At 42.7% G+C, this 20017-nt stretch overlaps 1 long non-coding RNA gene across 1 annotated transcript; it reads right to left on the minus strand.

The window, feature by feature from the left end:
• Nucleotides 1-7667: 7667 nt before the first annotated feature.
• On the minus strand, nucleotides 7668-10686 carry LOC121400712. The gene is made up of 3 exons (XR_005965930.1): nucleotides 10205-10686; nucleotides 7836-7970; nucleotides 7668-7708 (listed from the first exon to the last, which is right to left on the minus strand). It is a non-coding gene; the product is annotated as an uncharacterized LOC121400712 (long non-coding RNA).
• Nucleotides 10687-20017: the final 9331 nt, after the last annotated feature.

Consider the following 20017-nt stretch of genomic DNA (forward strand, 5'->3'; position numbering starts at 1 on the left):
GGGGTGGAGTGACGTTGGGGTGGGTGGGCCAGGTGATGTCGGGGGTGGAGTGGTGACTTCGGAGGCGGGCTGGGTGATATCGTTGGTGGGGCAATGATGTCCTAGCACCAGATTGGATACATAGGGACTGACGATGTCTGGCGATTGGCTGATCACCGTGCCATTCACTTAAATGTCCTGTCCGGATTTCCTAATTTAGAAATCCGGACAGGCACTTTTCACCCAGGCAGCCATTCCAAAAACCGGGCTGTCCAGGTGAAATCTGGAAGGTGCCAACCCTAGTGCCAGATACCGCTCTTTTTGTTCTTTGCTGGTGTTTCCGCTCCCTAAGCTGAGGGGCTGGTGCATCTGTTCCACGTGGTGAGTGATTAATTAACATATTTTGTGTCCTGTGCCCCCTTTTTTCAGGTGGTTTAATATTATAAGGCAACCAGGTGGCCAAAAATGATTTCATATTCTGGCCAAAGTCTGCTCCCATATCTGTGGCGTGGATAATTGTAATTAAAAAGAAATGTGTCTAGGTATGCCATCTATCGACGACTGCAGTTTAATGGCTCCTTGATCATTGTGACTAGGACCAAACATTTGGATCAGCCTAGTTGGCCAAACACCTGAGTTAGGTAAAGATTTGTTTATCTAGGGCAGGGCTGCTATGAACTAATCTTTACACGTATTTCCCAAAAAGTATCACTTATTTTATTTAGAATAAGGTAATGCTGACCAACAACAGGTCCATGATATGGTCAATATATTTACAGCCACTCCTAAAACAAAGAGGACAAAACTGCAAATCATATCCGACTGTATATCGGATGTGCAATTTAATTCAGACACAATTATACTAGGATAAATGGGAAAGATGTTATGTTGTAGATAAAAAAACCCTTTGTGCCAAATTGCACTTTGTACGCTGCACTTGCAGTGGTGAATGACCCTTTATATCTTGCCACGCACCAGCCGAGGGCCAATCTCCTACAGCAGTGAAAGGTTTAATATTAGAATTTCTGCTAGAATAACAAAGAAGAGGTCAGCAATAGAAGTGTCAGAGGGATAAAGATGCATTTACTTATATGATGTCTTAGTAATTACATCTCGCTAAGAGGATAAGTCAATATACTCCAAAGTGTCTGATGGAAATAAGATTGGCAATTTTCCGGCCATTGTGCTTGGAGACCCGGTGCATGAGTAATAAAAAGCAGATAACACATGCTGGGGAGCCAGAGTGGTGTTCGGGGTATATTTTATGGACTCTTAAGCAATATCAGCTTTAAGGTTAAACCCCTATTTCCAGCAGAGCTAATAACACATGGCCACACATTATATTAATGGGAATCATTTTCATACGATGTGAAGGTGCGGGAGGTGGGGACATGTGGGAGGGACAGAAATCAATGTAAAGATCATTAGGGAGGAAACAGTGTACAAGCAAATTAACCCGGGAATATTGTAGAGGAGAGGCCTCTTGGGGATTTCTATAAATAAAAAGGAAACAAGATACTTTTATTTATAGGCTGGTAATTAAGCAACTCCTCCGCAATTACTGATTAAAGGCAGCCAAAGAATGCTAAAGTAATCCATTAGTAACAAATATGGCTGGAGTGCGAGTTTCTATTGCTTCGCACACAGAAAATGCATTTCCAAGCGACGTTCCCATATACACGAATTAATCATTTTTCAGTTATTTTAAAGTGATGTGTAAATGTAATTGCAACTGAAAGCTGTATTTGATTATCCCTTTCTGTTCTGACTCCGACTCTTGAGACGAAGTAGCAGGAGTCAGATCTTCCCCGGGTCTGTTAACAGTGTTTCTTGAGGCAGAAGCAGTAATACAAAGAATAGAAATGAAATGTACAGCCTGTGTGCATGTATTTTATTTGTGGGTCAGATTTTATCTGATCATGCCACCCAAACATCACGAGATTTTGTAGGGTGATATGAAATCTGATCCCCCATAACTAGAATGTAAAGTCGGATAAGATAAAGTGGGTTGGAGTATTTTGTTCATGCATCTACATCCCAGAGTCAATGGGGCAGATTTACTAAAAGGTGAAGTGGCCATCGCTAGTGCAAATTCAGCAGAAATCCCATCTGCAGGGACAATTTACTAACAGGTGTAGAGGACAATTCGCTAGCCAAAGAGACCATCGTTAGTGTAGTCTCACGCCCTATGGCCAGGCGATTGCTCCACAAATTCCATTCCATTAACTCTTTCGCCAGAGTTTCCTTCGCCTGCTTAGACCTGGAGAACTGATAAGATGAAGCTACATCCTCCTCAATCTTATGTCAGTGACATCATATCCTGTATGCCAAAAAGTCATAAAAGTCCTAAAAAACGCTGGTGTTTGTTACTATTTTAAAATGGGATTATCTTTAAAAGTTCTAACAATTAAAGATTTTTTTTGTAACATTTTTTTTTTACCATTTGAGGGGCATGTCACATTTGTTTCAGGGTGGGCTCATGTCTAGGGTATTTTTTGTCTTTATTTTGCTTCCTTGGACATGTGTAATAATAAGTGGCCACTTCAACCATTAACACCAACATCTCTAATAAAGACATAATTATGATCTGTATGTACCCACCCTATTCAAATTGACATAAGCGTAAGAGCACTAATGAAGTTTCGCTAGGCAGAAATGAACACTATTTAAAGTTCACTATAAAATGCTCACGTTGACAAATTAACGCTAACAAAACTTCACGTACAGAGACGCAACTTCGCATTTTAGTGAATTAGTGTAGTGGTAACGAATTTACGCCTGGCAAAGTGACTCAAAGTATGGCGGCGCCCTTTAGTGAATTTGCCCCAATGTATTTCAGTGAGAAACAAAAAGTCTTTCTGACGCCATCAGTCTTTATCGTGTCGCAACATGCAGTGTTCCCATCCGACAGTCATGGCGTGTTGGATTGGAAAATGTTTCATGTACAGTAGTTTACGCATCCCATTATATTATGACCCAAGGCCCATATGAACCTCATACGATCGAACAATTTTTACTTCGACTTCAAAAACGTAGAAAAATGCATTAGAAGGTCCCCATAGGATAACATAACACTTCGGCAGGTTTAATTTGGTGAACTATTGAAGTCGAAATTTTTTTAAAGAGACAGTACTTTGATTATCGAATATTCAAACTATTTTACTTCGAATCTAATTCAAAGTAAATTCAAAGTGGTAGCATCCTATTCAATGGTAGAAGTAGCCAAAAAATTACTTTGAATTTTTTTACTTCGAAAATTCCCTCGAATTCACTTCGACCCTTGATAAATCTTCCCCTAAAAGTCAAAGTAAAGGTGAACCAGCCCTTTAAAGGGGACCCGTCACCCAAAAAAAATATTCCAAATCCTATTTTATCACATTAGTCAAGCAAAATTAACTTTAATTACACTATATAAATTATTTGAATCTTGTTTCCTTCAGTCTGGGAATTCAAAATGATAACAAGCAGACAGGAGCCATTTTGTGGACACTGCTTTTAAGGAAAGCCTTGTATCATCTCAGAATCTTGTTTGTGCACCAGAATGGGGGACCTGATGTCCATTCCCCATGTCCTGGCTACACAATTAAATGATAAAGAGAACGGGGGAAATGTGGGGAGAGCAGTGACATCTGGGAAGTGCTGAATGGAAAGTGAAAGTAATTGTCTGCCCCGCCTCTATGTCTAGGCATAGAGGAGGGGCAGACAATATTTGATTGACAGCTGAGATGTTTAAATGAGCTTACAACAGCTATGAATGCTTTAATAAAAAATAGAAATTGGATTTCATGTTTAATTTGAAAAGGACTTTTATTACACAGATTTTTGTGTCTGGGTGACAGGTCCACTTTAAGAAGCAGTCGGCTGTATGAACTGGCCCTGGTTTATAGGAAGGTGCCTTTAGTGACAGAACAACTGAATTAACTGAACTGAAGGCAATGATAAGGAGATGGTACACTGGCATTATTCAGGCAATAACCTTAGAGGTCAACACATATCTGGATAAGAGAACGTGCACTTAGTATGGCAGCTCTGAAAAACAGCCTAAGGATCAGAATAAGAATGGTCTGAACTCACCTGAAAAATCTGATATTTCTCTGCCAGAGACTTCAGGTGATCTTGATACAACACTCGCTGTTTGTTTGGCTTTAAATTCCTGCAGGACAGACAGACAAAAGTACAGTACGTCTGATTCTGAGTCATTAAATCAAGGCCAGTTTTAGAGCAGGACCCTCAGCATCAAACTCATGAGAACACTAATGCTTTATATCAGTCTTGTACAAACTGCACCTCTTCGTTTTTCCTGGAAATACAGCTAGCAGCACTTAAAGGAAGAGTAACACTAAAAAATGAAAGTGTTTTCAAGTAATGAAACTATCATGTACTGTTGTCCTGCACTGGTAAAACTGATCTGTTTGCTTCAGAAACACAACTATAGTTTACATATACAAGCTGCTGTGGAGCAATGACAGAAATTGAAAAAAGGACTCTATGGTACAGGTTAAATAGTGGATAACAGATTATGTTCTACAGAGTTTATCTGCTGTGTGACCTGAATTTTTTCACCTTTGAATGGATGCCCCCATTGCTACACAGCATCTTATTTACATGGTAACATAGTAAATTAGGTTGAAAAAAGACACACATCCATCAAGTTCAACCTTTTTACTTTTTTTAACCTGCCTAACTGCCAGTTGATCCAGAGGAAGGCAAAAACCCCATCTGAAGCCTCTCCAATTTGCCTCAGAGGGGGATAAAATCCCTTCTTGACTCCAAAATGGCAATGGGACCAGTCCCTGGATCAACTTGTACTATGAGCTTCTCCCATAACCCTGTATTCCCTCACTTGCTAAACACCATCCAACCCCTTCTTAAAGCTATCTAATGTATCAGCCTGTACCACTGATTCAGGGAGACAATTCCACATCTTCACGGTAACAAACCTCTTCCCAATATGTAGGCCGAATTCTTTTCTTCTAATCGGAATGGGTGACCTTGTGTCAGCTGGAAAGACCTACTGGTAAATAAAACATTAGAGAGATTATTATATGATCCCCTTATATATTTATACATAGTTATCATATCTCCCCTTAAACGCCTCTTCTCCAGCGTGAACATCCCCAATTTGGCCAGTCTTTCCTCATAGCTAAGATTTTCAATACCTTTTACCAGCTTAGTTGCCCTTCTCTGTACCCTCTCTTATACAATAATGTCCTGTTTGAGTGATGGGGACCAAATCTATCTATCTATCTATCTATCTATATATATATATATATATATATATATATAAACAAAAGTAGTGTTTCTGAAGCAAACACACCAGTTTTACCAGTGCAGGGCAACACTGCATTATATTTGTATTATATTAAAACACTTTCATTTTTGAAGTTACTGTTCCTTTAACAACTAAAACTTAGCCCTCGTTGCAGGTCTGTTCCCATGGCATTTTTATAAGGTGACAACACCATTGCTAGCTGCCATCTAAGACATCTATGTAATATATTCTGCAGTGCTGTACAATAAATGAGTGTATACACTGAACATGCAGATTACATACAAATAACAACAACTGATTAAAGCGGTACAGAGGGCCTTGTCCAAAAGAGCTTACAATCTAAAAAGATAAGGGGTATGTGACATAGGCTGTGGGGATAGGCAGGATCAGAAGTCGACAAGGTAAGAGATGTGGTTGAAGCTATGTTATGTTATGCTGGATGGCGGTCAGAGGGGCCCCTGGCAGTTTCACAGTCTGCTTCTTCTTTAGTTACACCTTGGCCACACTGAGAGGCAGGGCCGCCATTAGATATCACGGGGCCCCGTACAACGATATTTTCGGGGCCCCCTGGGCCCCGCCCAAGCCCCACCCCAGATCCTGCTCACTCCACACCATAGTTAAAAGACCACACAGACATCAGCGCTAAAAAGGTAACCCCCCACACACACACAAGTTATTAAAAGCTATTGATGGTCAGGGCCCCCTTATAAGTTAAAAAAAACTGTGGTACCAGGGCCCCCATAAAAGTTTTTTTTAAAAACAATTGGTAGTCAGGGCCCCCCTACAAGTTAATACAAACAATTGGTGACCAGGGCCCCCTATAAAATTGGCCCCCTATAAAAAAAAAAACATTGGGCCCCCCTTACAAGTAAAAAAAAAATTGGTGCCCCAGAGAATATTTAAAAAAAAAACATTTGCGCCAGGGCCCCCCCATAAAATATTTTTTAAAAAAACATTGGGCCCCCCTTACAAGTTAAGAAAAAGTTGGGGCCCCAGAGAATATTTTTTAAAAAGACATTGGTGGCAGGGGCCTGTAGAGTATTTAAATAATAAATTGGTGGCCAGGGGATTGAAAAAAAAAATGGTGTTCAGTAGAATTGAACTTCAGGACTTCAACTTCACCTCCTTTCGTGACTTTGGGTCTATTCACCGCTTCAGGACTTCAATTTCGGGCTGTTTTCGTGACTTCGAGTCTTTTCACCTCTTCAGGACTTCTGGTCCTTTCGCCACTTTCAGGACTTTTTGCTGCTAATCCCTAATTTAACAGTTATATTCAATTCCAGTGGTAAAAATAATTGAAGAGCATTACTGAGCAGTGGGATTCTAAGCAGTGACACTATTATACTCGGTGCCTGTGTTGGGATATCATTTATAAAACACACAAACACTGTTAGTTACAATTACAGGATGTTGTTGAACTGGACACTGCTACTCAGGACTATTAGTTGATAGCAGGTCTGCTCTGACAAGTAAAGCATCGCCAAAAGAGGGGAAATACAGTTTTAGATGTGTCACTGTCCACTTCAAAGAACCAGATTTACTAGGGGATTACTGGCGACAATCAGTGCGACACTTGCAACAGTAACAAAGTCGCTGCTATTGTGTCTGTGCGATCCATCGGGGGAGCCCAGCCTGTGAGCCCAGGGAGTCCTGTCAGGACATTAGTTCAACTGGTGCCTTTAGAAACTGGTGCCCCAAAGCGCAGACGTGACAGTGGACTCAGCCGCTACCTGTCATTGTACCAGGGAGGCGTTTCCCCACGGCCAGTGCCCCGCCCACTCAGACGAGGTGTTGAATCGGCCAGCGAGTTGTGGTGGAGGCAATGGAGCTTTCTGATTGGCTGCGTGAATTAGCACACGCTCCTGCTTGTACCTATAGGAATCCTTGCGTGCCGGACTTCAACTTCAGCAGCGAGTCCTCAACCCAGACCCACGGGAATCAGCACAATCACCCAGGTGGCAGACACCATGGAGACAGTACTGGAGCAGTTGTCAAGGGGGGCCCGGCTATTTCAAAAAGTGCAGCACAGCCGGGCCCCCCTTCAGGCCCGGGCCCGGTACAGTAGTACCCCCTGTGCCCCCCTGATGGCGGCCCTGCTGAGAGGTAATTAGAATCACACATAGAGCCATGTTTAATAGAATTGAGTCTGGCAGGTGGTATTCCTGCATGTCTTTCATTCCACTGCATTCTAGTGGCCTATTACGTTTTTGCAATCTTTAGATCCTTAAAGGGGAACTATCACGAAATGAAAATGTAAAATCAGCTTCATCACACTGAAATAAGACGTTTTCTAAATATAATCAATTAAAAATTCTGTACCTTTTCTGAAATAATTAAGTTTATCTTCACTATCCCCCTCTAAGCATCTGTTTTCTCTTCATTCTTTCTTCATGCAGGAGTTGGGTGTCAGATATTCATTGATAGACAATAAATTTTATGGGGGGGGGCTCCTTTTGCCTAGAAGATGTATGAGAGCTCACTATTAAAATCACCAGACATCATGTCTCTCTACATGCAGGATTTGTGCAAAATGCAGCTATTTTGTTAGATTTGGTTTGTACTGGAATCAGTTTTTTTTTCTTACCTCCAGCTTCTGAGTCAGCCATTGGCGCTCATGCCGGCTCCTCTCCTGCTCTGCACCCCGCTCAGCAGTTTAATTCTTTTGTTGCTTCTCTTGGTGCAAATGGAGCTTCTCATAACTTTTCTTCAACTTACACAGCTACAGGAACAACACAGGTTACATACAAGAATGAATTCTCCAGAAGTACCAGCAGAATTGGTCCATCTGTATATGACATTTTGTTCCTGCAATCATCTATACAAACACACTTTACTATTCAGTTAAGCATATTAGATACACCCTGTGGGGTTCTAGAGCCTGATACAATAGGTCTGCCCATATATATATGACATACAGTACTGTATTTAGCAGTTAGGGTGCTACATTTCATTTTGCAGACAGCCAATTAGAAATATAATAAGATACGAGGTGATACAAGGGCAATTTATGACACTTGAGCTCCATCTTGTGTCCAGTTCAAAAAGTGACATTTCTTAGTAGGAAAAACACTAGTTATCTAAGTGCTCCCCGATGTTGTGCTGAAACCTATACATATACATTCATTTACATATGTTGCACAGGCATATTGTACCTACATACACAACCCTTTGTGCTCTCAAATTGTTTCAATGTTGAAAGAGTTTTCTATTTACAGTGCTTCCCAACACTGAATATATTTGGGTGGGTGCCAGAGACCTGTCTGTCAGAATGACCATGCCCACTTACCCTATGCCCAACTTGCACCTGCTTTCTTGTTCCTGTACAACTGCACCTGACCTGCCCCCTGTGTAGACCAGGAGTGATGTCACATAGCATCGAAGTGATGTCACTCAAGGATCATTATACAAGGAGAAAAGTACATTTTCCTTCCGGCCCCTTGATTGGCCACCTGTAAACTAACCCCACTGCAGTTATAGGCTACCCATGGGCCACCCACATGTTTCAGACATCAAGTAGAACCTGACTGCCTTGCGGGTATTCCAAGGTTATTTGTGGCTACCCAACCCCCTGCAGGACTGGCAGTGTGTGTGGGGGGGTCCTGTCATGTGCCCTACCTTGTACATCATGCATATACTCAAGTGAGGGAGCTGCAGTGTGTTCAAAGTGCTTGTGAGAACCACATATTTACTGCCTCCCAATAAGGCATTATACAGGGTTGCCGCCTTGCACTAGGCAAGTTCTGTGCTTTGCTCAACCCTACCTAGTTCTCTACATAGTCCCCCCTGCCTGCTCTCCCCCCGCATAGGTGATAACATCTATACATGCCCCTAATCCTTTAATCACCTATAGGTGCAGAGTAAATGCAGCGGAGCTCATGGGCGCCATCTTCCAGCTCTGTAATATTCTTCGGGTCCTCTTCATTCCCTTCGGCAATTTCAGTAAATTTTGGCACATGCGCAGTTGCTATGAACTGGAAGACTGCACATGCACAAATACGGCGCTCACTTCCCGAAGAAATCCGAAGAGCCGGAAGATAACGCCCATGATCTCTGCTGCGCTTACTCTGCACCTATAGACGAGTAAAGGATTAGGAGCACTTATAGGTGTAATCACCTATGCGGGTGGAGAGCAGGGAAAGGGGACTATGTAGGGTACTGGGTAGGGGTTTTTATTAGTGGGGGTTGAGTTTACCTTTAAGGTGATTTTTCATGGGCACTAGAGGGTGCAATTGTACTCCTCTTAGCACACTTGCATTTGTGTCCAGGAACTAATAAATGTGCTCTCACGTCTGTAAGCATGTGTTTTGCTGTATATACTGTGTATACCAGGACCTACCCCATGTCCATGTTTGCTCTCCTCTCCCCTCTGTAACTCTCCCCTCTCCTCTGCTGTCTCCCCTCTCCATACCCTACCCTGTTCCTCCCCTCTGCCTCTCGTCCCTATGTTACCCACATGCCCGTGAACACGGAGGGGGGTTGTTGCCGGGGTTGTTCGCTGGCTGTGTTGTCTATAGTGCCTGGGCGGCTTGGCAACCGAATACATGGAATCCACAGCCTGCACGGCTAATTAGCAATTCATTTAAATGCATGCTGCAGACTGAACTGATTTCTGTGCAGCCATGCAGCATGCATCTAAATGAATTGCTAATTAGCCATGCAGGCTGTGGATTCCATATGTGTTCGATTTTAAAGGGGTGAGGTGGCAACCCTAAACTTGGCAAGGCTCAGATACCATCTGATATACCATTTTTTCAGACCCCAGAGATGCTGCCTTTTTCTAATGCAAAAACATCAGAAGTGCAATTAATCTCAATTAACTGGTTCAATTAGCAGCACTTATTATGTTATTTTTTTAAAGGCCAAACACTGCATGGGTCATCTGTGTACAAGAGCCTTTGTACAGCATTCCTTATAAAATCATAACATATAATCGTGAATTCAAAAGGCCCATACCTGATATTTTAGCTCTTGGAGTTGCCATTCGTAGTTCTGAACCATTTCATACTGAGCCTTATCCGCTCTTTACAGTTTCTTGCAGAGAATTCCGATCTGTTGTTCAATGGCAATAACAATGTTGTAAGTATAGATATAGCATAAAAATGGCCGCTGCATTGTCTAACAGTTGTTAGATTTCTTCTATACATAAAATCAGAAGCTGATATGAGTTCTGAGAATTGTAATTTTACAATAGCTGGAGACATACTTACAATGTACAGGTATGAGATCCATTATTTAGAAACCTGTTATTAAGAAAGCTCCATTTTGATCAAATAATTCAGATTTTCAAAATTGAATTTGTTTTTCGCTGTAATAGAACAGTTCCTTCTATTGGATTCCAACTAAGATATACTTAATCCTTATTAGAAGCAAAACAATCGTATTGGGTGTGTTTAATATTTAAATTAATTTTAGATATGGAGATCCAAATTACAGAGCTATCCCTTATCTGGAAATCCCCAAACATGCTGGATAATAGGTCCCATACCTTGTATTTCCTCTTATATTGGAGCCCAGGACTATTTTGAATTTAATTAAGGCCACCTTCACCATGTATGATGAAACAGACCAATAAAAGATGAGTGCTGGTTGGCCATTATGGACTAGTGCACAACTCTGTCCTTGTTACTCTACTAACCTGTATAATATTTAGATGTTGAAAACCTGTTTAGCAGGATATGACATAGATGCACGGGATAAGCCATGGTTCTTCTCATCTAGAAGGTTTCGGGCGTTCGACAGCTCTCGGTCCTGGGCTTCCAGGTTCTACTCCAGAACCGTCACTTGCTTCTCACCATGATGTCGATCTGGTGCATCAGTTCTTCAAGTTCAGTTTCTCAGGAAGAATTTCTACCAATATCAGTGAATAGGTCAACTGGTTCTTTCTAAGTTCTGGAATGCTGCACGCTAGGGGTCCCCAAACTTTTTTACACATGAGTCACATTCAATTGTAAAAAGAAATGGGGAGCAACACAATCATGAAAAATTTCCATTCTGTGATTGGCTATTTGGTAGCCCATATGTGGACCGGCACCCTACAGGAGACTCCGTGTCACAATCGGCTCCCTAAATCCAGAACAAGTGCTAGGCTCCTTGGTCTCGGCTCTGCTTCCACCTGTAGTAACCGCCTTTCACTTCGGAAGGAGCCCTCGCTAATCGAATGCCGCCAGGTCTTAATAAGGGAGGAGCCAAGCAAGAGTTCTGGACTGGCAAAGGGGCATGGTTGTTATTAAGGTTTTGGATAGAAGGTACAGTTCACGGAATGGACAGAAATCGTAGACAGGCAGGCCGGGTCAGGGCAGGCAGAGTTCAAATAAGGTCAGACAGGCTAAGTCGGTACAGGCAGCGTTCAAGGATAGTCAGACAGGCAAGGGTCAATACCGGTAGAATCGTCAGGCAGGCAGGTAACAAGATTAGCAGAGTTCAGAATTATCAGGCAGGCAAAGTCAATATTGGCAGAATACAGCAGAGTCAAACAGGCAGGGGTCGAAATAGAATATACTAACAGAATAAGTTCACCCAGGAACTAACTGAGTAGACTTAACAACAGGCAACAAATTCTACACTAAAGCCCCTTTAAATACATTTGAATTTCACGCCAAGCGCAATGACGTCACATGCCGCCGGCATAAACCCAGAAGTGAGTGGCCGATTGCGCCACAGAGGAACCTTCGTTTGAGGAGAGAGGACTAGGGCTGTGGGCATCCCCGCCGGGCCCTATTCCCCACTAGACCACCACGGTAAGCCCTTACACTTTGTTTGGCAGTACAGCTGGTTTTTTTGGAACCATAAGTGGTTAGGGACCACTGCTGTACACCACAGTTTTCTATTAACTAAGATGTGGGGTTCCCCAGAGAAGTATACAGGGATGATGGACCTAATAGTTACAGAGTGGAGCATATACACAACAGCAGTCTGAAAAAACATAAAAACTGCCTCCCCCCGTTTTGATCAATGGGATGGACTTAAGAAATGTTCAGCAATACATATGTAGTGGTATATGCCACAGGTAAAATTGAAGGTACTGGAGCAGATCATGAGGCTAATTAAAATAAATGAGGGAAACAAACGACACTCACCTAATGTGAAGCTGATTTTGGAATCCTACGGGCAGTTGGCTTTCACTCTCTGTTTGCATTTCTTGGTCTAAAAAAGGAATAAGAATGTTCCCATAAGTAAACAGAAATACTGCCCACCCACCACATAGATGGGAACTTACCATTATTATTATAATCATCGTGAAATACATAAGTTTTCTGAAATTATATTTTATATGTCAATATGTTATTAAAGTTTGCAGTTGCACAAAGTGCATCACAGAGCCCGGACTGTGCCCTTCCCATATATTGAGCCTACACAATGCCAGAATAATGCCCCTACATTCCATAGACCTACACCCTGCTCATATCCACTACAGACCCATGCAGGCACCCATAGGTGTAAGATTTTTAAATCCCTACACTTCCTGATCTCCCTAGTTGCTGGGCGGATGCTCGTGTATCTAGTTACTTTATTTAAATGTTTCAATCATTGGTCTACTGGCCTATGACCACTTCCTGCCACACTGTAACACACTGCCTGGTTAGGGGAGGATCTCTCTCTCTTTGGCTTCTGGTTGGTGATCCTGCTGAATCTGTTCCAGGGAGTCTGGGTACAACAAGGCCCAGTAAAGCTGTTCTGCCCTGGAGGGACCAGTACCCCTAGTGATAAGTCAGGGAGCCCGTGAATGAGGCCAGCTAGTAATAGGCTACTACCTGTAATAGTAATAGTAATCTCTAGGAGAGTGAGATAGAGAGGTTAATTAGCATGAGCAGCCTGTGCTTGTACAAGGAGTGTAGTAGGGAGTAGCTCTCCCCTGGGCTTTGAATCTGCCTATAGTGAAGGGATCGCAGTTGGACAGGGAATCAGGATTTAGATTTATTCTCCCTGATTATTCCACTGTACGAGATCCAGACCAAGCCTGGGATTCCATCCTAGAGGTCAGTGGTGTAACTAGATATTACAGGGCCCCACAGCAAATTAATTCTAGGGCCACTACCATATCCAGAGGTTGCCCTTTTTTACCAATATATGTTGAAATTGCTCATTATTTAGGGTCATATGGGGCCCCCAATACCTCCTGGGCCCCCCTGCAGCCGCAGGGTCTACTTTCTTTATAGTTACGCCCCTGCTAGAGGTGCACCTTCAACTACCCAAACTACATCCACATGGTGCCACATCTTGCTGTATCTGCCTAACTGTCCTGGCATATTTAACATCTGCAGAACCTTGTGGCCTGTGAGTATTAAACTTGTTCTGTTGTTGTTTGCTGCATGAACCTCCTGGCGTCCTTTATTTTACTTTCATGCACAGTAGCCTGTGTGAGTTGTAGTTCAACTACCTCATTCCTTCATTGCTTCTACTTAGCGAAGGCCCCACCTTCCAGTGTAACTGATGCTCTATTGCTAAAGCTGAACATTAGCTCTTTTGGCTTAATATAGCCCAAAATAGTGTTCTACCCACTAACTGAAAAAAAAATATAATATTGTGGTTGGTGGATCACAAAGTCACATTGAATTTTAATATCACCTCCCCAAACCAACACCAATTAATTTTTTACAAAGCACTGGATAGTTGCATTATACGTGGAATTGGCACTTTTATTCTGCCATGTGTAATTGAAGGCAGTGCCAGTCCCTAGGAACCCCCCCCCCTTAGTGAGGTGAAGTAGTTGACGAAGGAGGTGGATTGATGAGTAGGAGTGGTAATGCAGAGCAAGAAGATAAATGAAGCTGGCACTGCATTTAACGCATGTGTTTTGTGGGGTATTAGACATGGTATTAACACTGTATTGATCCTGCCATGTGTTCTGGGGTATTATACATGGATTTGGCACATTATTTATCCTGCCGTGTGTTTTGGAGTTTTTATACAATGAATTGGTTCAGTATTTTTATATATACAGGTATAGGATCCCTTATCCGGAAACCCGATATCCAGAAAGCTCCAAATTACGGAATGGTTGTCTCCCATAGACTCCATTTTATCCAAATAATCCACATTTTTAAAAATGATTTCCTTTTTCTCTGTAATAATAAAACAGTAGCTTGTACTTGATCCAAACTAAGATATATTTAATCCTTATTGGAAGCAAAACCAGCCTATTGGGTTTATTTAATGTTTAAATGAATTTCTAGTAGACTTAAGGCATTAAGACCCAAATTACGGAAAGATCCATTATCCGGAAAACCCCAGGTCCCGAGCATTCTGGATAACAGGTCCCATACCTTATACAAATAACTGGCACTGCATTTATCCTGCCATGGTTATTGGGATCTATTGCACATGAAATTATCCTTGCATTTTCCAGCCATGTGCTTTAAACACAAAATCAGCTCTGCGATACTAGAAAGCCCTGTGGGAAATGAGTTTAATTAGTCTGTCCAAAACACCTTCTGCCTACGACACTAGTGACTGGCATCCAACAGTCAGATCAATGATTACAACACATTTTTGGGTTCTTCAAGCATAAACTGCATAAATCAAAAGTGCTTATAGATGCAGTGACATGCATAGGAAAGAAAAGCAGCGAGACCTCAATTCTACCAGCCACTGCACAGTTTTTCATGGGACATATCTGGGCTGCTCTGGGATTTCCAGTGGTGGCCAATAGACTAACAGAAACATCCCAGCAGCTGCCAAAATCAAGTCCCAGGATCAACTTTTAGGGCTCTTACACACGGGCGTTCCGACCTGCGCTCCCCTGCGTTCCGTTTTTTGGCGTTCAGCCGCAGGGGAGCGCAGGAATAGACGCAAGTCATTATTTGAAATGGGGCTGTACTCACTCAGGCGCGTGTAGGCGCCGAACGCAGGTTCAGACGCAACATGCTGCATTTTTCCTGCGTTCGGCGCCTACACGCGCCTGAGTGAGTACAGCCCCATTTCAAATAATGACTTGCGTCTATTCCTGCGCTCCCCTGCGGCTGAACGCCAAAAAACGGAACGCAGGGGAGCGCAGGTCGGAACGCCCGTGTGTAAGAGCCCTAAGTAACTTGGGCACAGACTTGCAATAACATCCTTGCGAAAGGGCTCCGGGGACCCAGTAGGGTTGCCACCTGCTAGCAAAATTTTTGATGCTAATGTTAATAGAGCAGAAAATAAATGTAAATTTAGGAAGGCTGGTAATTTTTTTCCAGAGAAGGTGGTAAACCCAGGGTCCAGAGATGGCTATATAAAAAAAGGAAAAGAAACAAAATCTAAAGATTTAAATTTTTACTAGGACTCCTTTAGTAACTCTATGTTGTTTCTCTTTGCTTTTTAACATGCAAAACCAAAAAATTAACAAAATAAACAAGCTGCTGTGTAGCCATGGGGGCAGCCATTCAAAGCTGAAAAAGCCGAAAAGGCACAGAATACACAGCGGATAACACATAAGCTCTGTAGTAAACAATGGGATTCTTCAGAACTTATCTGTTATCTACTACGTATTCTGTGGTTCATTGGATGCCACCATGGCTACACAGCAGCTTGTTTATATAAACTATAGTAGTACTTATCTGTTATCTACTGTGTATCCTGTGCTTGAATGGCTGCCCCCATGGCTACACAGCAGCTTGTTTATATAAACTATAGTAGTACTTATCTGTTATCTACTGTGTATCCTGTGCTTGAATGGCTGCCCCTGTGGCTACACAGTAGCTTGTTTATATAAACTATAGTAGTACTTATCTGTTATCTACTGTGTATCCTGTGCTTGAATGGCTGCCCCCATGGCTACACAGCAGCTTGTTTATATAAACTATAGTAGTACTTATCTGTTGTTTACTGTGTATCCTGTGCTTGAATGGCTGCCCCTGTGGCTACACAGTAGCTTGTTTATATAAATTATAGTAGTACTTATCTGTTATCTACTGTGTATCCTGTGCTTGAATGGCTGCCCCCATGGCTACACAGCAGCTTGTTTATATAAACTATAGTAGTACTTATCTGTTATCTACTGTGTATCCTGTGCTTGAATGGCTGCCCCCATGGCTACACAGCAGCTTGTTTATATAAACTATAGTAGTACTTATCTGTTGTTTACTGTGTATCCTGTGCTTGAATGGCTGCCCCTGTGGCTACACAGTAGCTTGTTTATATAAATTATAGTAGTACTTATCTGTTATCTACTGTGTACCCTGTGCTTGAACGGCTGCCCCCATGGCTACACAGCAGCTTGTTTATATAAACTATAGTAGTAGGGCAACACTATGTAGGGACCCATACGTGTAATGGCTCTGTAGGACCCTATAGAGAGTTAATCTTTTCATTCTTTCTTTGGGTTATTGGGTAAGAGACCCTGTAGCAGAATAACCTTTAGCATTATTGGCTGAGAGGTGTAATGACACTCCCCTGCTACACTGCTATAATGTGTGTGTAGGGAGTGGCCACTTCCTCTTTGGCCTGTGGATGGTGATCCAGCTGGGTGTGCTCAGGGGAGCCTGGATACAGAAGGCCCAGAAAGGCCCATGTGTTTTGGAGAAGAAGTTGGGGACCAGGAAACCCCGTGAATGAGGAATAGTAACACTAGACTTGTCATAGTCTCTGTAGGAGAGAAAGGCAGAGAGGGGAGAGAGAAAGAGCAGCTGAAGCTCCAACAAGGATTTGCAGTAAGGGAGTAGCTTCCCAGAGGCTCTGTGTGTTGTCTCCAGTCAGGGACCTCAGTGAGGAGGGACTGTAGGGTACAAGCTGCTTTCCTGACAACTTCCAGGAGGGAATGTGTGTGAATTCTGCAAATGCCTAATGGAGATCTTTCCTCTGTGAGAAATGCCTAATGCCTGCAGCTCTGTGTGAGTAAATGTTACTATTGCCTCAGCTCCTGCGTGACTACTAAACCTGTGGTCACTTGCCTCGTGCATAGTTCAATAAACCGTTTGTTTTACTGCAAGAACCTCCTGGCGCCCATCTGTTGTATGTTTTGTGTGGCCTGAGGGATATAGTTGCACTACACCATAGAGGGAACACTTCCACATGGCGAAGTTGTGTAAGTCGCACGTAGCAATGCTCTACCCTGCTAGTGAGTGTTTGACGAAATACCGCTAAATAGGTGCTACAGCTCTTATGGCTTCACTCCCTGCCATTGCCTCCTTCCCTGTTGCTGGGTTAAAACTCATGTAACACATTGGTACCTCATTTGCATACCTGTTACATTGGTTCTCTTTCCTGCAGTGCTGTAACAAAGTGCTTGGCAGGGGGAGGTCCTTCCTTCTTGGCTGCAGCAGTTGATCTGGGCAGTGGATCCACTGAGCCTGGAGTCCACAAGGCCCCAGAAGTGTTAGGCCCTAAAGGGACAACCCCTTTAGTGAAGTCGGGGTACAGGGACCCCATGAACGAGGTGAAGCCAGTGTGTAGTGTAGCTCCTGTTATAGCACTCTATAGAGAGACAGTGAGGCTTAGTAAGAAAAAGCAGCTCAAGTTCCAACTAGGAGGATAGAAGGGAGTAGCTCTCCCCCAGGCTTTGCTTTGCCTGTAGTGAAGGGACCACAGTAGTGCAAGGGAATCGGACTATGGTGTAACCCTGTTCCAAGTCTGCTGTAGGGGATCCGGGCCACATGACGTACTGAAACCCTGGAAGGTGATCTCTCAACTCCTTTGAGCTATGCCTAATGTGGTGTCTTTATATGTTGTCTCAGCTACACCAGTGAATGTACTTGGAGTTGTACTGTGCTGTGAGTATTGCAGCCCTGGCGTCCAACTCTGTTCTATATATTTTTGGCAGTAGTGAGTTGTAGTTCAACAACATCGGCACGTGTTCTTTCCATTTTGCGAAAGCCCATCCTGGTAAAAGAGGGTCGTGTGTAGCCCATGCTCTTATCACACGAGTTGGTAATTGTCTAATTCAACCAAATAGGGGTTACAACTACATTCGATTTTAATTACTTTGATACACTTTCAGTTTTTGGTGTCCCTGTTCCTTTACAAGAAGGGGCATTCCTTAGGAACCAACCGAGTTTCTTTCCTCTGTATTTTCAGGTGTTATGCTGAAGCCTGTATGCAGAAGAGACAGAACGTTTGGATGGCCAGACACTGAACTAGTGTGGGGAACAAATGGGGGCTCAAGAACAGTTAGTATTTACATTATCCCTTATAATACATGAGTAATACTCATAATTCCCTGTATAACTCAGCCTGCAGCCTTGTGCCTTTATATGGTCACAGAACCCCTTAGTGACTTCTAATATCCTTATCATTTACAGTAGGGGGTACATTACTCCTTATAATACACAAGTGATGCTCAGAGTTCCCTGTATAACTCAGCCTGCAGCCTTGTGCCTTTTATATGGTCATAGAACCCCTTAGTGACTTCTAATATCCTTATCATTTACAGTAGGGGGTACATTACTCCTTATACTACACAAGTGATGCTCAGAGTTCCCTGTATAACTCAGCCTGCAGCCTTGTGCCTTTATATGGTCACAGAACAACCCCTCAGTTACTTCTAATATCCATATAATTTACAGTAGGGGGCAGTACCGTAACTAGAGGGGGGCGGGCCCTTGTGCGTGATGCGCAGCCGGGCCCCCCTCCGTACGGCCCGCATTTCAGTGGAGCGCGGGCTGCCGGGTGGCCCTGAGGGGGTGCGGGCCCTAGCACGCTCACACCCCCTGCTTCCCCGGTAGTTCCGCCACTGGTAGGGGGTACATTATCCCTTATAATACATGAGTGATACTCTAGAGTTCCCTGTATAACTTAGCTTGCAGCCTTGTGTCTTTATATGGTCACAGAACCCCTCAGGGACATCTAATATCCTTATCATTTACAGTAGGGGGTACATTATCCCTTATAATACACGAGTGATACTCAGAGTTCCCTGTATAACTCAGCCTGTAGCCTTGTGCCTTTATATGGTCACAGAACAACCCCTCAGGGACATCTAATATCCTTATCATTTACAGTAGGGGGTACATTATCCCTTATAATACATGAGTGATACTCAGAGTTCCTTGTATAACTCAGCCTGCAGCCTTGTACCTTTATATGGTCACAGAACCCCTCAGTGACTTCTAATATCCTTATCATTTACAGTAGGGGGTACATTATCCCTTATAATACATGAGTGATACTGAGTTCTGGACTCTTACTCAGAGAAACTGGACCCTTACTCAGTTGGGGAGATCCTATTTTCCCTTTACCTAAACGTGTAAGCTATTTTACAATTGGAATGGCAATGGTAAAATTCTTTAAGCGCTTAGTGTTCTAAGAAATGTTCTTTTTACATTTACATATTTCTTTTTAGCTGTGACCTCGGGAGAGGCTGTTAAAAAATGCTATGTCTTATTTGGTTCAAAGTGGTAATGTGATAAAGTAATTATTTCATTTAACTGTTATAGTCGCCTTTTTGCCCTGCTGTTTCCATCTTTACTACTGCTGCTTTTTACCATGGCAGTTCCTATTTATCACAAAGACAATTCTGTTTAAATACAACATATTTTACAAGGTGAACCCCAGGTCTGGTCTTTTTTCAGTTGCCCACTTGATGGCAGCAAATCCATAGTTATCATATTTTTACAACTGGCGTTTTGATTCATCTTTATAGAAGGAAGGAAAATTTTTCATAAGCCAAGCACAAAATTAAGCAAAAGGCAGATGTTCCAGATGATCTTCTTTAACACTATTCATTGGCAGTTTAATTTTACAGAAATGACATCTATTATTCAGGATGTTCGGAACCTGGGGTTTTCCGGATAAAGGGTCTTTCTGTAATTTGGATCTCCATACCTTAAGTCTACTAAAAAATCATTAAATATTAAT

The sequence above is a fragment of the Xenopus laevis genome, chromosome 2S (genome assembly GCF_017654675.1).
Source record: "Xenopus laevis strain J_2021 chromosome 2S, Xenopus_laevis_v10.1, whole genome shotgun sequence".
NCBI classification, from domain to species: domain Eukaryota; kingdom Metazoa; phylum Chordata; class Amphibia; order Anura; family Pipidae; genus Xenopus; species Xenopus laevis.